We start from the raw sequence: 18,083 nt of genomic DNA, 5'->3' as shown, positions 1-18,083 counted from the left end.
TGCTCAACAATACTCTTCAATAAGCTGTTACTAATGGCTAAAAACTAAAATATGCAGAAAATAAAATAGCTCACAACACTTCCAAAGAGTAACACCAGCAAGATTTTAACCCCAAAGTCTTTCTCTATTAGCACCAGAAAAAGTTTACAAGAGAGCTTCTTCAGCACAAGACTCACAGATCGAATGATCTCAAATGACCCCTAGCACCCTATTTAAAGGAAAAATTCCCAACATCTAGTTCGAGTGATCCACGTCAAAATGATCTCGACCGTCGATGAGGATCAAGATATCTCTTAATCTCATCTGTCGAATTTTTAATGTATTAAAAAATTGAAATTCTGCATTTATTTACTCAAAATATTATTATTTTATTATTTTTAGGTTTTTTTACTTTTATTTTATTTTATTTTATTTTATAATTTTTTATTTATTTGTTTTTTATTTATTATCTATTTATTTTTTTTTTTTTTTTTTTTTTTTTTTTTTTTTTTTTTTTAATTTTTAATGGATCCTCGAACTTAGCTTTTGGAAAAATCACCTAGGACCTAGGACTTAGGACTTATGAGGGGATTAAAACATTTCTTAACCCTCAAGACACTTTACATCATGACTTTTACAACTTTACATCCAAAGAGGGGAAAACCCATTTGACATAGACCCTCATAAACCACCCAGTTCTGCGACACAACTAGAATCTAGCAGATTAACACACTATGATTCTCCTAAGATTCTAATGACAAAATTCATTCCAGCTTTGGGGTTAGGCTGAAGGAAAACTCTGCCGATCATGGATCGGTGAGACGAAAAACCTTCCGGAACATAGAATCGATTATCACTAGAAAATTAGGTCCACCTAGGCAATTTACATACATGACTCATATCTACTAAGGTTATTTACAATTCACACATGCAGACTGGGTTTACAACATAGATTGATGAAGTCGACGATCACTGTCGAATGGCACGGACATGTCGATCAAGCGCTATCCCTTTTTGCGAAGAGAAGCGGGTGTACTGCTATGGGTAGTTGACCGGTAGTGGTCAACATCTGGCTCTACTTGGGGACACGTTGCTGCACTGTAGGAATGTGAGAATCCAGAATCTGCATCCACGCAACACACAGCAGAAATAAGTAGCGTCCATTCAAAAATCATCATATAACATTCAAGCACATAAAAGATAGAAGCTCTTTAACTATCTAGTAACATGAAAAGTAAATCTAATCCTAAAACAGAAATGAAATGCTGACATGACAAGGAGTAGGGATAGAAATAAAATACGAAGGATGCCCTATGGCATCAGATATCATCTTTGAAGAACAACTTGAGCATTTGGCCATTCGCTGGCAGATCAAGTGGTTCGCCATCCAATCTGCTCAAGTGCAATGAGTTTGGTCCAGCTATATCTCGAACGATGTAAGGTCTTAGCCACAAACTGTCAAACTTCTTAAGTTTTCCTGGTTTCTCATTCTTTCGGTCCCAAAGCAATACCATATCTCCCACCTGCAAAGATCTAGATCGAGAGAATTTATCAAAGCTTTTCTTAATGTTAGATTGATTTTTACATATAGCATCAAAAGTTGTCCTACGAGTTTCATCTAACTCCACAATCTGATCTATTCTATTCTGAACAACATCTTTATTAGTAGAAAAATTTTGGAGGAGTTGATAAGCTGGCAATTTGAGGTGCACAGGTAAAGTTACATCCAAGCCATAAACTAATTCAAAGGGGGATTTACCAGTAGCTTTCTTCTTAGTGATTCTATCTGCCCATAAAGCATACTTGATTTTGTTGTCCCATGATCTCTTATTATCTCCTACTATCTTCTTGATAATGGTTATGAGATTCTTGTTACTTGATTCAGCCAGACCATTACCCTAAGGATAGTAATTTCACGAATGAGATAAGACAATGCCATACTTGAAACAAAAATATGAAAACTCTAAGGAACTAAAAGCTTTGGCATTGTCAGTAGTGATCTTAGCGGGGACACCAAATCTAGTAATGATGTCATTTTCAATGAAATCCATGATAAAACAATGTAAACTTTGAAACGGGAACTGATACTGTTACCCGTTTTGTAGAGGTGGCAAAAAAATGACCCGATTTTCAAAAGTGTTGATGCAGAATACACATGTTTTTTTAAGAACATGCTTTTTGGAACTTTAATTTTTTTCATGTGCATTAAGTGGGTGAGGCTCGGTGAATGGTAGTGATTTTCATCCTGATTTTAAAAAGTGTGTATTCTGCATCACACCCTTTTTTTAAAAGACCTATTTTTTGACTTTAAATTTTCTAGTGTGTGAAATGTAAAAAATTATTTTCTAAATTTGATAGTTTTTGAAGTTGTCATTGTATTCATATTTTCTTGTTCTCTATCTTAATTTTTTTTTTTTTTAGTGGGGTTTTTATTGTTTTGCATTTTTAAATTAGAAAGTCGATAGTTTGAATTTTAGATAATCTACATATTTAGACATCCTTAATTAATTTTTCAATCCACATGAAATAATTGTTTCTAAAAAACAACATTTTTTAACAATGGACATAAAAAATAACCATTTTTAACATAAATATAAGCAAAAAACTAAACGTTTTGATAATTTTTTGCTAGAATTAACATGTCAAAATTACAATTTTTATACAAAAATATTAACTAAAAATGGTCAAATAATAGTTTTTTTTATGAATTTCATGTCAAAAAGATAATAATAACTACTTTTTTTTTTCAAAAATTAATGATTAACTTGAATCTAACCTCATTTAGTAACCTAAACAATGTGATACACAAAACTTTAATATTCATCAACCATGTGTAAGACCAACATTATTGTTTTGCCAAAACTAACCATAAAAAATAATTTATCTAATGAATTCGCATCGTGTGACTGCACATATATTGTTGTGGCTATTTAGCACAAAGTTTTGTACCCCACGATTATGATGTCACTCAATCCTAACGAGCCTTCCCTGGCTTATCAGATGATCTACTTGCTCGTACAATTAAAATCAAATTTTTTCATGAGCTACTAACTGGATTCCTTGGTCAATACATCACCGTGTATCAGCTGGGGGATGATAAATTATCAAGGTTTGTTGGGCTGATAAACCACTATTAGAGTGCTTTCCACGACTAATAAACCACATGTAACTAAAATATTGTATGAAATGACCATGATTTCCAAGAGTGTTGGCATGTAACAATAAGTTTTTGTAAAGACTTTGTTTTTATAAAGATGTGCTCCCAATTGGTTGATGTCAAGAAACAATTACGAACTTTGTAAAAACTGTTTCTTTTCTTGAATGGTTTTGGCAAATACCATTAGTTTATGGACACCAATATTTCTAAAGGGGGGATTGATTATGGGGAATTAACCCAAAATATATGTGCAAGGACATTTATTCTTAGGGAATTGATTATTTTGTGCCTACAAGTTTATACATTTTAGCATGTGAGCTTGACTCTACCTTATACTGGAAGGAGAATTTATTTTTATTTTTTATTTCTATGGTAGTAAATTATATGAGCAAGTAAAAATTGTGGAATATAATGGAAGATTACAATCCTAAAAATAATTTTTCCAACATGCATATTTTTTTCATTCTAACCATAGAATTGATATATTTCCATTCAATAAATTTGATTCATCCGTTTTCGTAAATCAAAAGTTTAAATGAATCCATACTTAAAACTGACCTTACTAAAGATAAAAAATTGATTTAAGAAATGAATATAAAATAGTGGTACGTTTCCGTAAGAGGCTTCTATTTATATCCTTTTAACATATACAAGGAGAGGGTTAGAAATTACTACTTTGGGTGGTTGTGATATTATAATTTGTTTACATAGTAATAATGAGATAGTGTAAATTTGTTGTGATATTATAATTTGTTTGCAGAGTAATAATGAGATAGTGTAAATTTTTTTAAATTGGTATGTATTTATTTTTTATATAAATATTTTTTTGGTTGATGTATATTTTAATGGTTATTTTTGTGGAAAATGTTATATGTTTTGAAGTAAAAGAAAAGATTTTGATTTATAGTGTTAATATGGCATTAGTTGGGATTCATTCTAATAATTTTTTTGGCATAAGACTTAGATTTTTTATTTTCTAAAAGATATATTTTATTATAAATGTAATTAAAGATTCATTTTAATTTCAAGCTTAATATATGCTGAGAGAAACCAAATTTCTTAGAGAGCAAATACTTTCAAATTTAAAAAAGTGTTTAATTGAGGAACTGTATCCCTCTCATTTCATGATATCTTTAAAGTTAAGATATATATATATATATATATATATATATATATATATATATATATATATATATATATAAAAGGAGTAATTTGGAGAAAAACTATTATCCTTCCTTTAAATTTTACCAATATACATATCATATAGAGTAATAACAATATAATTTGTATTTATAACAATAACCCTATAATTTTAAAAATACAATAAAAAGGAAAAACTTGTTTAAAACATGTTTAAATTAGTGTCATACACTAGTGAAAACAAATAGTTGGATACCACTTTTCCAACTAAAATTAATGCTATATTGTGAAACTCCAACCCCATTGCTGAAATTCCCTGATTATGTAACTCATAATGGTTCTATTCAGTGTTCCCTTTTACGATTCATGGTTATGGAAGCTTTTCCCTTGGCTGCCGACATCTGGAGGACATTTTCGACAGAAGGCAGTTGTCATTGCATCACGGTACTGTCAAACTAGAGGGAAATAATGATGAAATTGAAATTGGTATCCAATTATCTAATCAAAAGGCACCTTGGAGTCATATTATTGGTTGTACATGAAAATTAATAATCCTGACACTATGTTTTTTTTTAATCTCAACAGGTCCATATCAAATTTAATTGACTGTCACTGTAAACTTACGTTATAAACCAACGAAGCTTACCATTAAACCCCATATGTTAATGGCGCTATGTACAATATGTTAAGGATGCTATGCACAACTACAACTCAGAAAGAACAACGAACAACGACACTATGTAAAAGTTGATGATGGAACTAGGATCAACGATCTACATCTCCGATCTGTTCTTTCTGCTGGCTGGTAACTCTTGCCATTCGTGAATTTGACTCTGTGATACACACAGATACCTATCTGAAGAAATAAAAAATGTCTACGGTGATTGGCAGCCATAATGCGGGCATGCCTTAATTTCATTTTCTTTTCCCATTCTTTTGATACAGCGCGATACTCATATGACATTACACAACAATTGCATGTGGTAATTGGTAACAGTAATGTGGTAATTCCTCTTTTTGTCTCCTTGTGCTATCGGTGAAACGAGTGAACAATGGTGTGTTATAACTCCAAGAACATTCTATAAACCCCGAGATAAGAACAATTACATAAAACCCCTTTCTTATCATCTAGTGCGGTTGTGATTTATTGTAATCAAAGCGGATTTTCTTGGTCTGGATGTGTATCTCTCGATTATCCCCCTTAGTTCCATAGTTCTAATAGGTAGACCGATTGCTTCGAGACAAACGACCCCATTTTGGCACCATCCAAGAAACCAATGATTACATGTGATGCACCAATTTCGATTACTTCAACTTGCCGAAATAGAGAAGCTCTAGCTCTATCCATGAGTAGTCCCATCCAGAGATCTATTCCCCGCTTCGTCAGATCCATATTAATTTTAAAGAAAAGGAGTTAAGCTCTTTCCTCACTTGCAAATTTTTCCTACCAGGGTCACAAGAGTGGAGGTCACGGGCATCCTTACTAAAAATGATGATGTGTAGAGCCATGGATGGATGTATGGCTAGAATGAAAGCAATTGAATGAGCTTGAACCTACTTGTGTGGACACATATGATAATTGGTAATTGTGACATTGAACACTAGAAGAAACTATCGTTGATTGTGAGGAGAAGCTAAGCGTGGAAAAGTTGATTGTGTGGGAGTGTGAGAACTTTTTTTTCTTGCAGTCCCGAATGTGTTTTGAGAAAAATCAAACGTGTTCAAGTAAATGAGTGAAAATTAAGGCATGCCCGCATTATGGCTGCCAATCACCGTAGACATTTTTTATTTCTTCAGATAGGTATCTGTGTGTATCACAGAGTCAAATTCACGAATGGCAAGAGTTACCGAGGTCAGAAAATGACTTGTAAATCGTCGGAGAATGGTCATTATTGTTTTAGTTAGGGCCATATGCAATATAAGAACAACATGGTTATTAAATCGTTGATGATCCTCATAAGAGATGGCACCTCTTTTACAAAGTACATTCATTATTGATTCGGTAATAAAAATGTTTGGCGTGCTGGCACTGCATTGGCAATATACCGGAGCTCCGTAATATCAAAGCTAGTGTTTCGGGCATGCGTTTTCAAGTTAGCGATATTATCAAATATAATTTTATATTATAGATATTTTTGATCTAAAATGTTTTGTGGAATAATAAACTAGAGCTCACAAGCGTACGGGTCGATTCCGGGAATCGACCCGTACGCTTGTGAGCTCTAGTTTATTATTCCGCAAAACATTTTAGATCAAAAATATCTATAATATAATTTTCTGGTTTTAGTTTTTTTGATTTAAAATATCAAATTGTCGTTGGGATATCTCTCTCAATGCTGTAGCATTTAATGTGTCTGTACGCATGATTGATTCGGGATCTAATGAATCTGTTGTCCACTATAAAATAATAATGTGTGTATATTATTAAGTTATAAACGAGTTCCTCGTTTGTTTACTTGATGACGCAGTTTATCAGCCCATCCAAGAAACGCCACTGTCGTCCACCAACCAGCAAATTCCAGAACCATGGAAGATCTTGATGCCGGATGGTTCCTTGGCGAGTTTCTCCCAACCTCGTGCCCTCGCGACGGCAGAAATATCTGTAGTAGTCGAGCAGTTTCGTAGAGCGGCCAGAAACGCAATATCGGCCGGGTTCGATGGAGTGGAAATACACGGAGCCCACGGTTACCTGATCGACCAATTCCTCAAGAACGGCGTCAACGACAGAACCGACGAATACGGCGGAAGCATCGAGAACCGCTGCCGTTTCGCCCGCGAAATTGTGGAGGCCGTGGCTGAGGAGATCGGGGCGGAGCGCACAGCCATACGGCTGTCTCCTATTATAGACCACAATGGGGCAACGGACTCCGACTGTCTGGCTCTCACTCGCCATTTGATTCGTCTCCTCAATCGTTACGCTCTGGCTTATTTGCATGTCACCGAGCCACGCTTCACCAGAGAAGGTATAAAACAATGTGGTACGACGGAAGCCGAATTCATGACCGCCAGAATGTGGAGTACAGTGAGAGGGGAATACAGAGGAGCACTGATGAGGAGCGGGGGATATGTTAGAGAAAGTGGCAGCGCCACGCCACCGCAGCGCCACCCCCGGTCATTTTTTATGTTAGAGAAAGTGGCACCGCAACGCCACCCCCGCGCCGCCCGACCGGCGGCGGGTCGATTCCCGGAATCGACCCGTACGCTTGTGAGCTCTAGTTTATTATTCCGCAAAACATTTTAGATCAAAAATATCTATAATATAAAATTATATTTGATAATATCGCTAACTTGAAAACGCATGCCCGAAACACTAGCTTTGATATTATATCCTCAAACTCTCAATAAATTATTTACAAACAATCACAATTTCTAAAAAATGACTAAATCATTAAAATGTTATCGTCACTTTACATTGTGAAACCCTAACATTATTTAACTAGTCCTGAACTTGCCATTCCCTCGAACGTTCCATTCCATGAAACAATAACATCAAAACGGAATAATTGAGCACTTATAATCACCTTAAAAAAATGTTTTGCGGAATAATTGAGTTGTAGACAATGATTTAGATTATTTATGCGCGGTTCAACCCAACTTTAGAATGAGCAAGGATTTCAAAAATTTCAAAGTACATGAATTTTGCTCAAGGAAATTTGGTTTATATATATATATTGGATATAATATATTACATAGAAAAATTGAACTTGTTTCCGAACTTTGTGTTATCATATCAAGTTTTGTATGGGACGTTGACATGTGTTACGAGTATATCTTATGGTCATGACCGTATTAAAGATTCGGCGTGATGCTTTATATTATAATGTTTTGGATTTTAATGTTTTAAAACTTTAACCTTGGTCTGTTGCAGAAAATGACTTGTAAATCGTCGGAGAATGGTCATTATTGTTTTAGTTAGGGCCATATGCAATATAAGAACAACATGGTTATTAAATCGTTGATGATCCTCATAAGAGATGGCACCTCTTTTACAAAGTACATTCATTATTGATTCGGTAATAAAAATGTTTGGCGTGCTGGCACTGCATTGGCAATATCAAAAATATCTATAACAGAGATGGAAATGCGTGAACAGAGATCATTCCCATGAAAATTTCAAGGTATCCTGACGGTGCACCTACCAGTTACTGGGCTAGTCGTCGAGTCACGTCCTAGAGTAGGTCACAATCTGTGGAGAATTGCATGAGACTCACAAAAGTCACATAGTCACGATTAATGAAAGCTACATTCTAGAGGCCCTTTTAAATATTTATAGTGCGATTGCTTTGTGTGTAAATGGCTGACCCTTTTATCACCTTTGGCATTGACACAATGTTGACATAGTGCCCTGTGTTCGCACTGTCTCTTCCTTTCGTTCTACATCAACATTCAACCTAGTGTATGATGCCTTTGATGATTTCCACGCTGATTTTTTCTACGTTCAGATGACACCCCCATATAATTGCGTCTTACTATGCCTTAATTATTTGTCGTGGTCTCTACCATTTCACTTCAAATCCATAACATGTCTTCTTATTCCAATTTAATCCCATCAACAAACTCGAACCATATTCGGCATCACACCTATATGCAGCCATAGCATTTTTTTATCATGATCAGCGTCTCTGGTATGGGATATTGATAATACACATTGAGATATCGCATTCCCATAATAATTGGTTTAGATACAAATTTCCATAGTGTTGGCTTGGAAACTACTCGATTATATATATAGATATATATAAGAGAAATGCAAACATTTGCTTGTCATCCCATTACACCTCTTGATTCCATTTTTTCAAAAGTCTTTTGCCTTAAGTTATATCTCTCTATCGCATGTGTGAGGAATAGAGCTACTGAGTGCACCCTTTACTTATTCGAAATCATCTTGTTGGTAATTGGTTCAGAAAAATGTTTTTTTGGTAATTTTTCATGGGTGCTTTTGAGGCAACCTATCTTATGGGTGTTTTTCTCATATTCTAGTTACCAATTAAGAATAACTTTTACTACACAAACATGGTTTCCATTGTCATGTATATCATCTATTCGCTCGAAAATTCCTTCGCCACAAAGTTATGCATTTGAATCTAAGACATAGTTTATAATAATGTGATTCCAAACCATGGTTGTTGCAAGTACTATTGTGTCGAGCACACAAATGCTCATGGGAAAAGGTTCTCCATTTTTTGTATTTCATGATCCTTTTATATAGATAGGCCTTGCACAATGTATCAAACGTTGGAAAATATGATATCATTGATAGCAGAATAAAAGAGAATATTAGATGTGCTAAGAATCTAGCTATTCAATTTCACATCATGATTATAATAATAGATTTAAACTGCTTCTAAGATTGTATTATTGATTTTTAATTTATAAAATTATTTTTTCAATTTGGTTTGGTGAAATAAAGAAACAAATAGTTCTATCTAATAGCATGTTTGTTACCTAATTGACTTTTCAAGTGTTAGTCTTGGAAAGGGATTTAGAGAATTAGTTATCAAATTTTGCAAATTATTTTCCTATATCAAATAATAAAAGAAATAGCAAAACCAATCCATGGTATGACAAAGAGTGTAAAAGTGCGAGGAGAGCAATTAAGGACGCTGTTGATGAATCTCTTAAAATGGACAAGATAAAAATATATAAAGCTCTAACTAAAAGGAAAAAGAGGCAATACATTCGTCAAAGACAAGGGAATCTCTTACACCTCTCTAAGCTAGCTCCTAAGAAATTTTGGAGGCAAATTCTGACTAGGAAGACTAAAGAGGTGTCTCACCTCCATTCTTGGAATAAGAAGAAGGATTCAGGGGAAGTTGCTAGGGGGATGCATGAGAGAATTCAAATAGGAGGATTCTCATAGATATGATTGCGCTTAGTTAAAAAACAACCGTGCATATTCATTGAACCCTTATGCTTTGGAACAATACAAATATTAGGATTGGATAAGTTCTTTAGTGATGCATACGCCCTTTGGTTGGAAGTCCTCACATGTATAGTGTATTTCAAGACCATATTACACTTCATGGACTCTTAAAGACTATTGTAATATATTGTATTTTATTATATGATACTGTGAAGGATGCCTCTTAGGTCAGCAATGGTCCAAGTAGCATGTTTTTGAAAAATTAATTGTATATATTAAATTTGTTATTTATTATGTGAATGTTTGAGCAACGATATCTATATTTGGTCGAGCTCTATTATTTTGTCTGTACTCCAATTATATATAGTTAGCATTATGGTTTTGATGAAAATTTTAAGGTGACGTTAGGTTGCCCTCGCATCCCCGACTACAGGTTTCGAGGGTGGACGTCAGCTTGTATGTGCGATACAACGGATAGAGAGACAGTACGCGACAGAGAGACTCGGCAAAGTGAAAAGACGCAGACATTCTCCATTGACGGGCAGCTTGGGTTTTACCAATTCCACGCATCAAATGACGATCCACATTACCAATTCCACGCGGCGGCACCCCCGGGCCGCCCCACCCCACCGGACCGGCGGCGGGTCGATTCCAGTGTCAACACTTTCGTTCTGAAGCTATATTTTGCTGGAAAATTTCGTAGAAAATTTCGTAGTCACTGCCATTTTTAAAACAGCCGCAAAATTGACACCTAAAAAAAAATCATTATTCCAGTATCAACACTTTTTTTCTGAAGCTATATTTTGTAGGAAAATTTCGTAGAAAATTTCGTAGTCACTGCCATTTTTAAAACAGCCGCAAAATTGACACCTAAAAAAAAAAAACATCGTTCCAGTATACACACTTTTCGTTTTGAGCACTGTTTTTGTGGTTTTTTTGGGGTTTTTGGGCCAGAGTTCTCGTTTTGAGTTTATAGTTCCCGTTTCAAAGTTTACATTGTTATAACCTTTTCAGTGGCATTCTTAGCAGGAATGGCTTCAACCCATTTAGTGAAATAATCCGTCGCAGTCAAAATCCATGAGTAGCCATTGCTAGAATTTTCATGGAACTTCCCTATCAAGTCCAGACCCCAATGTTGAAAAGGTGCCTCTACAATGACAGGTTGTAGGGGCAAGGTAGCAAGCTTTTGTTTCCCAGTGAATAGTTGACAGGCTTGACAAGTTCTAACAAACTTGTGCACATCAGAAAAAATTGAAGGCCAATAATAGCCAGCTCTCAGGATTTTGTGGGCGGTAGTTCTAGCAGCATAATGACCACCACAAAATCCTAAATGAAACTCAGAGATCAATTTCTTGGACTCAACGTCATCAAAACACCTAAGCACTATGCCCTTAGGATTTCTCCATCCAAGGCCATCCTTCATAAGGCAATACTTAGTGGCTTTTAGTCTAAGAGCCCTTCTCTTATGAGCAACTAAATGGTTAGGACATGCAAGATTCATCAAGTAATAAACTATGTCCTTGTACCACTCATGCTCTGCTAATCTTTGCAATTCCGGCGAAGATAGATCGCTAAGACAGAACAAACCAAGAGTCTTTTCATTGCCTTCAGTTAACATTTGAGCCAAACCTTGGCCTTTGACCAGCTTGGTGGGTCTGATTTCTAAATCATATTCTTGTATTTTAGTAACCCACCTAGCACGAGTCCCTAAGCAATCGGTTTGAGTTAGTATATCTTTAACAACAGAATGTGGGACGAAAGCAATGACTTTAGAATAACCCACATATGTTTTGAAGTGCTTAAGAGACTTGACCAGGGCATAAGCTTGCTTTTCCATGGTATTGTACTTCAATTTGGAATTTTGAAGTGCTCTACTCATGAAAGCAATAGGCTGCTCATGACCATATTTATTCTTTTGGAGCAGGACCCCAGCAACGGTATCTTCGGAAGCGAAAGAAAAAATCATGAAATCCTTGGAATAATCGGGACTAACTAAGACAGGAGCTCTTGCAATAGCACATTTGATTTCTTGGAGAGCCTTTTTTCTATCTTCTTGCCAAACAAATTTTGCATCTTTCTTTAGAAGACTTTGAATAGGCTTCGCTATTTCTGCGTAATTTGGAATAAATATTATAATAAAATTTATCTTTCCAAGGAAAGATTGAAGGGATTTAAGATTATGAGTGAGAGGAGTCTTTTGGATTGCTTCAATTATTTCAGGATCAATCTTGATTCCTTCCTTAGAAATGATATGGCCAAGCAATTTCCCTTCCATTACTCCAAAAACAGACCTAGTTGGATTCAAAGAAATCCCATATTCTCTACATCTATCAAAGACCTGCTTAAGATGATTTACATGACTGATACCATCTTTAGAAAAACAGTAAGATCATCTTGATAAATTTCAATAAATTTCCCGATTAATCCTTTGAAGGCATAATCCATATCCCTTTGGAATGTAGCCCCAACGTTTGTTAATCCAAACGGCATTCTGATGTATTCAAAGGTACCCCATGGTGTGGTGAATGTGGTTTTATGATGATCTTCCTTCTTAACCCATACCTGATTGTACCCAGAAAAAACATCTAGCAACGACATCCTTCCAGAACTAGTTACTCTTTGCAACAAAGTTTCCATGTTTGGTAAAGGGTAATTATCTTTTTTGCATGCTAGATTAAGGTTTCGAAAATCGACACACAGCCTTATCATACCATTCTTTTTCCTAACAATCACCAGATTTGAACACCATGTTGAATGCCTGGTTTGAGCGATAATTCCTGCTGCAAGCATTTTCGCAAGCTCTTTCTGAACCAAGGGGGCTAATTTAGGATTAATTTTCCTAAGTTTCTGACGAAAGGGTTTAGCATTTTCATCCTTTAAGGGGATAGTATGTTCCATGACATCTTCTCTATAGCCCTTTAATTCATCATAAGAAAAAGCTAAAACATCTCGATATTCGCGAAGTAAATTAGTTAACTTTTTTCTTTCCTCCACACTAGTACCTCTACCAATTTTAATGGTCTTTGGGTTTTCAGAAGTACCAATGTTTATCTCGAGATATTCACCTAGGTCCATCTTATTCTCTTATCTCAGCGTCGTGGCATCATGCCGATCAAAATGTTGCTCTAAGGCAACCACATTCCTAGGAGTAGGATTTATGATATGCTCATGATTTAAAGGTCCATCCTCCTCAGAATCTATCCGAAAATCCTCAAACTCACCCAAACTATTAAGAAAACGAATGACTTGCTTTTCATCATTGAAAACCTACCAATGCTCTAAGTTATCAGGAACAGATGGTCTAAATATTACTTCCATTTTGATCTTATCGTTAATTAGCTCATTAGATAATTGGAAAGTAGTAGCAGCTACGGCAAGTTCATCTGCCAAACTATTTTTCTCTCTTGGAATTGCTTCGAGGTCAAGGGCATCAAAATGCTCCATAGTATCCCACACAACATTTCGATAATTCCTTAATCTTTCATTTTTGCATGTGAATTTATTTTTAAGCTGCATGATAACTAAATCAGAATCCCCCTTAATGCTAAGCAATTTAACCTTCAAAAACTTTGCCAACTCAAGCCCCAACAATATAGCCTCATATTCAGCGACATTGTTGGTTGCTTCAAATTCTAATCGATAGGCAAAATTGAAAATGTGACCAAGGGGAGATTTAAGCACTATTCCAGCACCTTTACCATGCCTAGATGACGCACCATCGAAGTACATATACCAAACTTTATCCTTGAGATCCTTTATCTTATCATCAGGAGGAATTATGAAATTAGACATGATGGCATAGTTCCCAATGTCAGATTGTTGTTTGATTATCTCATTGTGAGGTCTCTTAGGATATTCAACATGAAATTTTCTTTCGGGCTCTCTATTTAGTCTTACAAAACCATCACCCGTAGGAGAAGGAATCATAGCATATGACCAATTCATTTGAATACTTCCTCCTAGATTAGAGGCCCACTTTCTGGATAACAGCATACCCCAGGCATCAGGCACATCCACAACAACAATATCCATGACAATCATGTCTGGGTAAACTGATAGATGAACTTGCAAATCTTTGATTAAACCATGCACTTCGATTTTCTTAGAATCCATGGTGCATATGTTATAGTAGGGTCTAGAAACTCTTAAGTTAAGCTGTTCTATGACCCTTTTAGTCATTACGCAAGCCGATGCACCAGAATCCAACATGCAATTATTCAATTTATATCCATTAACTAACAAGGTGATAAAGAAAGGTTCGTGATCTTTGTTATCAGCATCTAAGCTTTGCAAATATATGGGAGCATCATGATAGTCAACTTCCTGAGTCTTCTGTTGAGAAGTATTGACTTGAGGACCTTGAATAGATTTTAGTAACTTGTCTCTTTGTGAAGGGATTTTAGCAATCTCGGAGACAGGAACCCAGATCTTTGCATTGTTAAACCAACTTCCCAAATCGACATCTAATCCAGAGTTTATACCAGGGTTAAAAGTTCGAGGGGGAATTTGATTCCCGCTTTGATCTTTATCCCTTCTCTGATAGGTCAAACCCTTATCTCTAGCAATTTCCAAGATTTGCTCGGGAGAGGGTTTTTCACCATATAACCTAGCCAAAATGTCATCTTCATTTTCCAGGTTACTTATACTAAAAGCTGATGAAGGATTCATAACATCATGACTCTTTTCCTTGACCTCTATCCAATCATCCATAGACAAAGGAAACTTGTTGCCTACTACATTTATTTGATCACTTGTTCCAAACATTCTATTATCTAAAATTCTTCTAACGATGGGACAAGTGGCCTCTTCATGAAGAGCATCACAAACCCGAGAGTAAGGAGGAGCATTATGAACCAAATTAGTTAGCGGATTAGGAGGTCTCTGCTCACTAGATTGACCCTTCCTTTGCTAATTGTTATTTCTATTATTATTATTTCGGGGTTGAAAATTCTGCATTTGCGCTCTTTCCATTTGGATCAACCTATTCTACAAAGTGGTTATCTCCTTATTATGATTAATTTCCATGGTTTCAATTTTTTGAAGCAATTTGAGAACAAGCTCACTTTCAGGTTCTTGAACTGCTTTTCCTTTAGGTTCCTTTAGTTTCGTAGTAGCCCTATCGAAACCTGGGATCTCAGACTTCCCAGATGCGGCCTTGTCCTTTTCAAGCTCTATAGCTAAGGCTTGGCAATGTCTATAATCATTAAATTTAACACACCTTAATTCATAAGATGGCTCATGACTAAAGGCATCAATGTAAAAATCTTGGAGAGTTTTGTCTGTAGGTTTATAGTCTTGAGGTAATTCTCTAACAATACCATTAAACCTCTTATTAAATTCTTCAACGGTTTCATCCTCTCTCTTTTTTATTACGCTAATAGCATTTACAAGGTGTCTTCCTTCTCTCTTATCTCCATATTTTTCTTTAAATGCATTAATGATCGATTCTAAGGAATCAAATGAATTCTGAGGCTTTTCAGTAAACCATTCATGAGCATCACGCCTTAAGGTTAAAATGAAAAGAGTCATTCTAACATCTTCATGATCGAAACCAGGAGACCTTGCGTATTTAGCCATCCATATACTAAAGTCTCTCAGATGCGAATTTGCACTAATAACATTATCTCCCTGAAAGCTAGGAAATTTATCTGTCCCAACTGATGGAAGAGCATCGGGATACCCTGGAATATTAGAAAAATTGCAAGGGGCATACATATCCATGATGCTGTGCTTAACTTGACTTTTAAAAAGCAAATGAATATCAGAGAGGGCTTCTTGTCCAAGGTTAACAAGAAGTGTATGAGAAGAGAGTTTGTGTAATCGTACCCTGAGGACCTTTTCAGGATCAGGAGTAGGATTGCACAGACTGTTTGGATGTCTTCTAGTATACACTCTTGAAGATAATATATGAAGTGGAGTCGCCACCTGAACAAGAAGTGAAACACGGAAAAGATCGAAATGAAAGAACCAAGGACAAAAAAACTCTATCCCCGGCAATGGCGCCAAAAAATGTTGTCGCACAGATTGTCACGACAACACTCAGACCAGGGGCTGTCACTCTGATCCCCGATCTCTCCGTTTAAGCCTGTCTCCCGCGGCTAAGGGGGGTAGACCCTGTAGGGAAATGGATGACCAACTGTAAACCAGTTGGGTTGGGAGACACGAAGAAACAAGCACTAAATTGATTTATTAAATAAATAGACCAGTGCCTTATAAAGTTAATGTTTAAATGATTACTTACTAAATGTTGTAGAAAAGTAAACCATGCAGAGCAATCATTTATCATCAAATAGCTCGAACAGAGACTAACTTTTACCAAATGAGAGAAAATGCTTAAATGATATTCCAGCGATTAAAGCTTCGAAAGATGAAATTCGATATAAAACCACGAAATTTTAAACGCTAACCATATATGACATTCATGATCATTCAAGCATGTTAAATCGCATAAACATTAGTTTCACATCAAAATTTTAGCCTTAGCAGAAAAAAGATAAAACGTGATAAATCCCCGAGCCAAGACTGAATCAGGTAAAATATTTCCATTTTTTTTTTTTTTATGTTTTTCAGATACAACAAAATTTTAAAGCTAAATGAAACTTTAAAAAAATCTAAATGATGTTAAATCAAAATCTAAACTTTAAGAAAATGATTTTTTTATGCTTTTTTTTAAGTTTTATAAATTTTATAAATTTTTATTTAATAATTTTTTATTTTATTTTTTTTATCTTTTTTTTTTATAAAGAAGTTTGAAAGTTTAATAATATAACTTAAAATTAAAATCTAAACTAAAACTAAAGTCCTAAAAAAAAAAAAGAAACTAAAACCCTAACTAAAAATCTAGAACAAGATTTTTATATTTTATACTTTTTATAATCTTTTAAAGTTTTAAAATTTTTATTTTTCTTTTTAAAACTCCAAATGAAACGAAGAAAAATATTTAAACAATAGCTAATATCCAACGATAAAATAAATTTAAAACTAAAACAAAATTAATCTAATGCATGAAAAATTTTAAATCTAACAGAAATAATAAAAGAAATGAAAATCGACTTTTTTTTTTATAAAACTAAAACTAAGGAACCGGACCTACGCAAATCCCTGATAAAAAAAAATACGATGACATAGGTAACCAAAACTAAAGCCTAGATCCAAAATAAAAAATTCAACCTATGGAAATTACAGTACGCAGGCAAACAAAATCGTCTTACCATACAGATCTCGTCCGACGTGATCCCTGGTCCGTGTAAAATAAAAAGGGCGAGATTCTTACAAAATGCTTGCAGATCGATCAACAGCGGATGGATTTGTGTTTTTGCAGTTTCCAACAATGCTTAATGGCGGAATGCTCTTCAATGCAGCACGCAAGTTGTCCAATGGATGAGTGCTTTCGATGGTGGACGAAATGCCTGAAGACTTATTTCTCTCAGCACACAGGTCTGGCCCGTGTATACCCCCAAAAAAATACGTTCTCTCTGCAGTTTGGTGTTTGATGCAAGCAGCGTGGAAGGAAAAAGGGCTCACGCAGGTGACTCAGAGTGAAAACGCATAACTCTGTTGTTTTCAGGTATGGTTTGGTAGCTGCAGATGAGCGTGAGAGAGTTTTTATGGATAGGAGGAGGAGGATTTCAGTGTGGAGGCAATAAAATCGTGGAGCAAAGGTGTAAGATGGCAGCACACAGGAGTTTGGATAGGTGTTTTCAGGAAAGACACGCTTGTTCTCAATGCTTTCTACAGGAGTTGAGGGTGAAGAAAGCTCCGCAGAAGGACAAATCACGCAGAGCAATAACAGTGGCAACGTAGAGGTGAGAGAAAGAATAGAACGCAGGCCTGGCAGCTGTGCAGCGTTGATAAACCCTCCGGTGCTTCAGAAACCCTGCAAACCCGAAACGAAAAATCGCCAAAAATAATATGTGCATAAGACAAAATTAAAACCCTAGATGA

The 18,083-nt window shown here is 35.5% G+C and overlaps 1 pseudogene; it reads left to right on the top strand.

Moving 5' to 3' along the window:
• The first annotated feature begins 6,815 nt into the window (after positions 1-6,815).
• Positions 6,816-7,517, top strand: LOC149251204 (12-oxophytodienoate reductase 7 pseudogene; annotated as a pseudogene).
• Positions 7,518-18,083: the final 10,566 nt, after the last annotated feature.

Source organism: Pinus tabuliformis, chromosome 7 (assembly GCF_031772625.1).
Source record: "Pinus tabuliformis cultivar Carrire ecotype Pingquan chromosome 7, CPIR1, whole genome shotgun sequence".
NCBI classification, from domain to species: Eukaryota; Viridiplantae; Streptophyta; class Pinopsida; order Pinales; family Pinaceae; genus Pinus; species Pinus tabuliformis.
Note: the sequence above shows the minus strand (reverse complement) of the source record. Positions and strands in the feature narration are given on the sequence as shown.